Source organism: Hippocampus guttulatus, chromosome 6, assembly GCF_054856545.1.
Source record: "Hippocampus guttulatus isolate MCC_2025c chromosome 6, RoL_Hgut_1.0, whole genome shotgun sequence".
In the NCBI taxonomy this organism is placed as follows: Eukaryota; Metazoa; Chordata; class Actinopteri; order Syngnathiformes; family Syngnathidae; genus Hippocampus; species Hippocampus guttulatus.
The window spans coordinates 3,200,045-3,207,369 of record NC_141266.1 but is presented as its reverse complement, the minus strand read 5'-3'; positions in this window follow the sequence as shown (position 1 = coordinate 3,207,369).

Sequence of the window (7,325 nt, the reverse complement as noted above, 5' to 3'; positions counted from 1 at the left end):
TACAGATATAGCGATTGAATGTACAGATAAAATTACATTTATTTACCTCATACTCCTCTAGTCTCCAACATGAACTTACATGAGTCACCAAGTGCTGTTTCCAAACAGTCCAAAATAGGTACATGCATACCCCAAAATACATTGGGTGTACCATATACTTTATCACATACACTGTACATGAACTCAAATATTTTATATATGTGTGGAGTTTGCATGTGCTCCACCACCCCCCCCCCCCCCCCCCGTCCGTCCGTGTGGGTTTTCTCCGGGTACTCCGGTTTTGTCCCACATTGCAAAAACATGCATGGCAGGATAATGGAACACTCTAAATTGTCCCTAGGTGGGAGTGTGAGGGAAACGGTTGTTCGTCTCTGTGTGCCCTGCGATTGGCTGGCAACCGGTTCAGGGTGTCCCTCGCCTACTGCCGGAAGACAGCTGGGAGAGGCTTCGGCACACCTATGACTCTAGAAATTTGATAGTTGGATGGATAATTGGATATAGTGCAAATATATACAGATACATGTTCCGCACACACACACACACACGCACACACACACACACATGGGTATCTGATAGTTGATTCCATCATTCCTTTGACTACACTTATGAGTGCTTGTGTGAGGCACGACTCAAGGATCAAAAAGAAGATTCCGAACATTATTTCTTAACTTACTCTAATGAAAACACTCTCGCCGATGATGGAAGGCTGTCGAAGGTGAATTTTCTTGATCTTATAGCTGACAACCAAGGCATCCAACATCACTTTGAGATCTCTGGAAAGAAGCTTCCTTCAGTCTTCTGCCAAGCAGGAAAGTTAAATTGTCTTCTTTTTTTTTTTGCAACTGCAGAATGCATTGCCACAGCCTATAACATAGCACCAGTTCACCATTGTTGGCTATTTTGGCTGGCTAAATATGACAAGAAGTCAGAGAGAACAACCGACAGAATACATTGTAATTCTGTCGGGTGAATTGTAAAAAACAGCGCTGGGGCATTCAAAATTGCAGATATGCCAACCATGACGCCCCGTGCACGGGCTTTATACATGACACTCAAATATTTCCTTCCCTCTCCTGGTAGTTTTAGGCCATATCTTTTTCTTCTTGCCCGTGACCCTTGTGAGGGTAAAGCAGTTCCGATAATGGATGGATGGATGGTTGGTTTGATGATTTCCTTTGTCTTGTTTGTGTTTGGGTTTTTTGTTTTGTTTGTTAATTTTTTTGTTCTATTAATTGTGTTAATTAATAATTGGAATCAAACCTTTTTTGTTTGATTAGTGTGTGTGTGTGTGTGTGTGTGTGTGTGAGAGAGAGAGAGAGTGTATGTGTGTGAGTGTGTGTGTGTGTGTTTGCAATTACGGTTTTCATGTTTGCTCAGGTTTTGGTTTTTGCTTTGGCAATGACATTTTTTGATTGGATTTTTTTGTGGTTTTATTTGTGTCGAGGATTACCGTTTGTTGAGTTTTTTTGTTTTTGTATTATGTTTGTGATTACCTTTTTTGTTTAGTTTTTTTATTTGCATTTGCTATTACCTTTGTATGTTTGTAGTGTTGGTTATTTGTTTTTGTGATTTACACTTCAGGGCCACCGTCAGTAGGACTGTACCTTTTTCATACTGGGGTAGCAGGTGGAATAGTTCCGGTGTTACTCAATCGGTCGCATGAACAAACCAAGAAAACACTTGAGGGAACATTTATGTATTGGATGATAACTAGTACCGGTCAGTTTTCAAGATTTGTTCGAGTTTCTCTTGGCTACATTGTTTACAGTAGTGTATGTTTTTTTGTAAAATCAGATTTCAGCATTCAAAATGTGCTGCGATGTCACGTGAATGGAATTGATCGCTGGGGACTCTTGATTTAAGATGGCGGCTACGCCTCCACGTAGTGAACCAGCCAAGACATGGGGGCTCTTTGAATTCTCGTTTTTGTCTATCCACCTTATCCCTGAGGGCCCTCATTGTCATGTTTTGCATGGTGGTAGTTGTAGGACCCCAAAAAGCAGGGAGGCGGGGAGGAGCAGGGTGGATTGACCGAAATGTATTTAACAAAAATACAAACAGGAGTACAGTGGAAAAACACGAAGTCGAAGTACTGAAACAAATGCCTGGAAATCATGAGGAACCAAAGTAACAAACAAAACGATGACAGAAGCACACGTATACTCACACTCACAATGACCCAACAAAGACTGAAAGAACTCAAGGAACTAAATACAAGCAAAGTGACGAGATAACGAGAAATACCTGGACAAGACACAAAGAGTTGAGGGAGCTGTTGAGGGAGCTGAGGGAGCTGTTCAACACAAGGGACACTGATAACGAGAACGGGTGGCGACAAAGAAGGGCACATGACGTAACAAAACCAAACGTAACCAGACAGAAACAAAACACTCATTGAAAAAGTCAAGTCAAGTCAAGTCAACAGTATTTATAGAGCACTTTCAAACAGCCATCGCTGCATACAAAGTGCTGTACATGGAGCAATTTAACATGCACAATAAACAGTAAGACAAATCGGTAATATGATGATGTGCGCGACGTCCTGTAAGAATTTGGTTTCGTTTCATTTTTTATTTGAACGTGGGTGTGGCAGGTGTCAAGTCCAGGTCCAAGAGCGAAAAAGTAGTCTTACGAGCATGCTCAACCTTGCCTGTGCGGAGGAAATCTTGGGCTTTTGATGACGTTTACGTCGTATGTTGCGAGGGTGACTGTTCATACTGCAGAGGAATACGAATGAGGCTGTTTTTAACTAACTGGTGTGGCCTGAAGCAATAGTGTAATTCGAAAAATGTTCTTGAACTTTACTCCCATTGCATAACATCATACAACCCTTACCTAATAAAATCGGGCGAACAAAATAAGCAAGATATGGAAAATGTTTCTGGTGGGAACGTAAATGTACCAAATGGAAGGTAGAATAATTCATCCATTCATTCATTTTCCGAACCGCTTTATCCTCACTAGGGTCACGGGGGGTGCTGGAGCCTATCCCAGCCGTCTTCGGGCAGTAGGCGGGGGACACCCTGAATCGGTTGCCAGCCAATCGCAGGGCACACAGAAACGAACAACCATTCGCGCTCCCTTGTGGTTTCTTTCTGACTTCCGGGTTGAGTGAACGCTGGCGCGTTTGGCTGCCGCTGCTCAACCAGTATTGTTTTGTGTTTTTTGTTATTGTAAAGTGTGCTTGGGTGTCTTGAAAGGCGCTTATAAATAAAATGTATTATTATTATTATTATTATTCACACCTCGGGACAATTTTGGAGTGTTCAATCAGCCTGCCATGCATGTTTTTGGAATGTGGGAGGAAACCGGAGGACCCGGAGAAAACCCACGCAAGCACGGGGAGAACATGCAAACTCCACACAGGGAGGCCAGAGCTGGAATCGAACCCGGCCGGTACCTCTGCACTGTGAAGTCGACGTGCTAACCACTCGACTACTGGGCCGCCGGTAGAATGATTGCTACTTGAAAAAGTTACTCACAGTTGACACTCAAACGGACTGACAAAAGGGGGATTTATTTAGCCTTTACCAAACTGTGAACAGTTGCGTGTGACTCAAAATGCACAAAAAAATAAAATAGGCAATGACTTTTTTTTCCCTTTGTGTCCATAGGATCAGGAGAGTTGTTGGACTTTAACTGTAAAGTGCAGCCACCGATGCTACCACAGGCAAAGTTTTATTGTCCAATAATGAGAATCTGAAGCGCCAGCAGAATAATATTAAAATGGGACGCACCAACGATGATATTGATGTTTCTACACTTGACACGCAACAAAAGTGCATCTCTCCCTCGCTGTGTCATGTCTCTGGGCAGTGATTTCCTTTTCACCAACTCTGTCTTGTCTTGTATCTACTTGTAGTTTAGGATCTGTTATGGCTGTTGCTCATCATGGCATGTCTGTGTATGGAAACGGGTCAATCACGGGAGGTTGGCGGCCTGAAAAGGAGATCCTCGGTCATAAAAGGTTTGGCAGCCCTCATTTACATTATTAGCAAAAGTCTCCTGTTTCCATCCAGAGTGCAAATGGGGTGACCAGAGGTGGGCGATTGACTACATTTTGTCGGTCCGTGTCAGAGATTTTCTCGGACAAAGTTAAAGAAATGACTCGGCACACAGGAAAATTGTCTTCAATATCGGCGGGAGCGGATCTCTGAGAGCGAACGACGGTTAGTTGCTCCGCGATCACACTCTCAGTCCCGCCACCGCGAGTTCGACATTTTATTGTAACATATGCAAAATACAAGAAAAACACTGCCCCCGATGTTTGCATGCCGCACCCCGGTCCGGCTCCTCGGTAGTGATTGGTTACCTGTTTTTCCAACTTGAACCACCAGTACATTGGCGCCTTTTCTGGCTGGTCTACATCGAATTAGCATGTTGTAGACTTTGCGGATGGTCAATGTCGTCTGGGCGCGACGGGTGTTCTCAACTCGTCTTTTGTTGCTCAACCGCTGTTCCCGAATTATTCATTCCCCTTTTGTGACCGAGTGTCGCCTTCTCCCCTGTGGTTGTCCACCTGTATTGACGTGCTAATTGTGGACTTCAACAGTCCCCCGGCCAGATGGCCGGCGCCTTTGTGTGCAGGCATTTGGGGGTGCTGGATACGCACCCAAACGCTTCGATGTGCCCAAATTAAATGAAACTTTAAACATGATACAATTTTGCTCATAGATTCCTCTAACAGTCCGTCATTCGCCATCCGTTAGTGACCTGGGCACCCGTCTGTCATCGTCAGGCCGTCATTTTATTTATTTTTTCAATCTGAGGCAAACTGCAATCATCAAGTCAGTCAGTCTCTCACGTTAGTTTCACCGCGCTTCCGTCAGTATTGGTTGTTTGGTTTAGTTTTGTTTGTTTGTTCCCCCACCCCGCAGGATATGAACGGTCATTGTGTTCTGTGTTCTAATTCCCTAACATGGCATGTCCGTTTAAAAATCTTCTTGCCTAAAAGAAAAAAACAGCACCAAGAACCAGCCATAACTATTCTTCACTGGAAGAAATTAAAAAGACAGCAAAAGACACGACCGCTAAGCAGCGCCAGGGCAGACAGGCATAGTCAGAGGACTGCCAAATACACGTGAGTTACGATAATGGGTTTTTATTTTTTTTAATGTGTCCAACCTTCTAGATTTCTAAAAGCTATCATGTATCTTTTTGCGAGGCGGGGGGGGGGGGGGTGTTTATACCCGGGACGGCACGTCAGTAGACTGGTTCGCACTTCTGCCTCACAGTACAGAGGTTGTGGGTTCGAATCCGGCTCTGGCTTTTCCTGCGTGGAGTAACTCCGCTTTCCTCCCACATTCCTAAAACAGACAGGGCAGGTTTATGGAACACTCAAATTGCCCTGAGGTGTGAATGGTTGTTGCCTTTTTTAGTTGACATCTCTCATGTTACGAAATGATGCACAAAGCTAACTGTAATGGTGTCTACTGAAACACGTATTGTTGAAATTGAAATAACTGTACCTTATTGACTAAATAGTCATTATTAAAAAAATGTAAAGTTTTGAAAAATTATGCTACAGGGACATAGGAGGCATTCTTACTGTTGTGAAGCATCTGTTTTGGACATTTAAGACTGATTGTAGTAAAATAATTCTGGCTGCAGTGATAGATGGATGATGATTCATTCCATCACCAATGCGTGGCATGACAATTCACCCGTCTATTACTCCATTAATTATTTGTTTGTGAAGAAGTGTCATAATGGAGCAACAAATGTCCGTCAAATTCCTTGAAACCCAAGTCGATGTCCTCAGATGAGTCACCTTGCCTTCACATCACTTTCAAATCAATGATCAATTTGGATTTATAGCCGAGAATATTTGGCATTTCTGCCGCATGAAAAAGCTGCTGGGGGAAATGGTAATTATCTCCTCCAAGAAAAAAAAAAAAGCTTTAAGCTGTAATGTGACTTCATTGGAGAGTTTAATTTACTGTTAATGTGGAGTTTAATCACAGAAGCCGTTCGTGGGCGCATCTTGTTCAAGGTTATGACAAACTAAGAAAAGATCAATCGTCCTTTGCTTTAATGAGTCGTCAGTGGTTTATGTCCTGATTTATGTGGCGGCTGTCTGATGCAGCACTTTGACTCCAAGCACCTCCCATCGGTTGGCCTTGAGCCTTGTCATGACAACATGATTCAGTCCGCGCTGCTGTTTTTCCTCCCATCAAAACCAGCGCCACCTCCACGGCGAGCTCGACCTCCGCCACCGTGTTTGCTTGACACAACGCTCGGGGCTCTGCCGAAGGCATTTAATAAGATTTTATAATTCACCGCACATCTCTGGATTAGTGACAAGGGAGGCGGTGCCCCAGTCAGCCCTCAAGGGCAACATGGCCCCATGGTGCTGCCTCAGAATTGCAAACACAGAGGAGTCAAGTTAAACAGAAGCCACCTCTCCGAAGCCAATCGATACCCGCTCGGAGGAGATGGCTCTCATTATAAGGGGCATCAATCATAAGCACAGGTGTGCCTGTCAAATTAGCAAGATACCTTCATTACCAACTTTCAACTGGGGTAAATTAATATTTCCCATCCAAGCAAGCATGGCGGGGAAACCGTGTGGTGATTTTACGAAGGATTTATTTGCGTCTCAAGTGCGGCTGCTCTCATCAACATTTATCACTTTGGTCGACTTGTAATTATCGCTAACGACTGCACTGATGGCAAGCAGGAGCAGTGCGAGTTATTGCTCGACGAGGTGACGCTGATGACAAGTCAGACATCAGAGGCTGGATGAGATGGCGGCATTGCACCGCCGGTCGAGAAACAGCAACAGAGCGCCGCTGTAATTATTATGCAATGAACCACACCGGCGGCGCCTTTATTAAATGGAACCAGCGGAGCCATCACTCAAGCTTCCTGTTGCTGAGCTGAAGGAGACTCCCGTGAAAACGCTTGATGAATGAGCCGCACCGCCACATACGCAAAGACATTTGAGCCAGCGTGAAGGATCCAGTCGAAAAGCAGCTCACTGCCACGTCCGAGGTATTCAGCTGATGCTCCCATAAAATCACATTAAGTGACTTCACACTTGTTCAAGGACATTTCCGACAACAGATGGATATTGCTGACTCCTCACGTTTTGATTGAAATTGTGAACTAAGTTTGCTTCAGAGATTATAAAGGTGAAAGAACGAGCGCAATGGAGCTTCTGGCATTCGTGCTGGACTTTGTTTCATCACCAAAGCTATTCAATTTGAACTTCATTCACTTGTTTTTGATGACTTGCACAAATGATAACTGTTCAGTATTCATGTATATTGAGAGGTTGGTTGTTTTTCAGTGGATGGCTCTTCTTTACGAATGACAAAAGGAGA